Raw genomic sequence first — 2,267 nt, forward strand, 5'->3', positions numbered from 1 at the left:
ATGCATGCTTGGACGACATTAAATTGGTTGCTGCATTCTTCTCCCTATGCATGGGACGGCATTAAAATCCCTCTTCTCCATGTGCTATTTCGGTCCCTTCAATAGAGCCATTAATGTGCCGTCTCAATTAAGAGAATGCATGAGCAGCAAATTAAAACCTGCATTTAAGCTGCCGTTTGAGCTCACCTAGGAGCCTTTTTCGTGGGAAACAAAGGAGCCTTAAAAGCACCATCCAAATTGAAGGGAGGAATGGGCAGATTCTAGAAGTCAAATTTATTACCCATGATGAACAAACATTTGCTTCATGACTAAGGATGCATCTATGGATGGCAAGGGGGGGACGAATGTGACTTAAATGTCATTCAATGGATGAACATATATCATTAAAATCGGTTCATGGGCTGATTCATGTTACTTATTAATGGCCAGAATTGGCTATTCATGTCCTAGTTTTAGTATAAATAGTTGGCTTGTAAACATGTAAAAGGTTAGACAATATACTTTTAAACTTTATATGAAATTTGTTTACTTTGTGAGTTTGTTTTCAACTCTCATTGTTCTCCAAAGACTCGTCTGACTTATCAAGTAACCCTTGTGGCGTCAACCCGTCTTTCTATCTGAACTTATCACTTTAATCCCAAAAGTGTGGCGTTCGATTCGTACTGAGGTTCCTATCATTTTTGATAGCGGGTCGAAGTTTCTATCCACTTAACAAACCTTCCATCAACACCCTACCAACCTAAGCATTCTCCTAAGTTACGGGTTAACACACTCCTATTGTGTTAGTTTGGCTTTTGAATACTTAGCCCAAACTTCATCCATTGATTTATGTCTCATTTCCTAAACCAACAAAACTTTATTGAGCCTAAATAATTCCTTTTCTTCTAGCCTATTTTGTAAAGCTTTCAAATTACTCCAATTCACGATCGGGCACAACAACGACTCGGATTCATCAACGAGGCCGGGGTCGTATCAGCAAGGTAAGGCATCTTTTGTGATTCAATCACATTGGAATCCTTTGAATTTCATTGACAAACCTGTTCATATTGTTGACTTTAAAAAAATTCTATGCAATGATACGACCCCGGTCTCGTGGATGAATTCTGAGTCGTGTTTGTTGCCCGATCGTCCTAACGATAAAGTTTCGTTCGTCTTGAATCAAAGAGTTATATTTGTTCAATGAAGGTGTTAATGGTTCATTTAAGGTTAAAAGGAAATGGTTGGTAGGTATTTCGGCTAAGAAAGAAAGAAATCAAATATTAAAGGTATGGAATTTTTGGTTTAAGGTGAAATGGAAAGAAAGGCTTAAAAACAAGAATGAACCAACACTAAGGAAAATGTTGACCCGAATCTTATATGTCTTTAAGGTGGATTAAGCGGATGTAAAGGACCTCGACCCACTATCTATCAAAGATAGGAACCTCGGTATCAAATGAACGCCACACTTTGGGTTGAAAGTGATAAGTTCGATTTTGCAAAGAGCAAGGTTGACGCCACTAACTAATAGATAAGCCAACGAGTCTTTGGACGAAATTGAGAGAAGAAAATCTCACAAATCTTCAATATATTATCAAAATGGCAAAAGTCCTTTACATGATAAAACAAGCCTCTATTTATAGGCTTTACAAGAGATAGCCGAATAGGCTCTTTAGGAAGCTAATTAGACATCTGAAAATTCCAGAATTTTTAAGGAAACTTCCTTGAATCTTCATAACCATAGGGAACGGTAATGGACAGCTTCTAGAGGCAACAAATCAGCTAAAACAATGAATAAAACGTTGGAGGGCTGATTAGCATTAATTTGGGTGCATCCAAAGGCTTGAACATCACTTAATTAGGCTCTTTGGTTCAGCTGAACATTCTTGATATTAATTGAGCTGCTTGAAATACTTCAATAGCCAAAAAGGTGTGAACAAAAGAATGTGAAAGATCAAGCAATGGGAACAAACGAAAATGAACAGCCCCCAATGTGAAAGGAATGTTCGGTTTGGTGTGAACAGCCTTTAAAAGAGCTCTGGGCAGCCGAATGTTCATTCTTGGAGAGTTGGAAAGCTTGGCTGAAAAATTACTTGGAAAACACCAACAATCAGCTCACAATTAAATTTATCCATGCACCTTGCCGTCCAAAAGATGAATGTACCTGCAGCAATTAAAACGAATTAAATTCAGCATCAAATGAATGTAAAAATCTGCACTTAAATTTCAGTCATGACATTTTAAATAAACCCAATTAAGTTGTCTTGACTTAAGACATTTTAAATGGCTGT

Source organism: Gossypium raimondii, chromosome 5, assembly GCF_025698545.1.
Source record: "Gossypium raimondii isolate GPD5lz chromosome 5, ASM2569854v1, whole genome shotgun sequence".
Classification (NCBI taxonomy): domain Eukaryota; kingdom Viridiplantae; phylum Streptophyta; class Magnoliopsida; order Malvales; family Malvaceae; genus Gossypium; species Gossypium raimondii.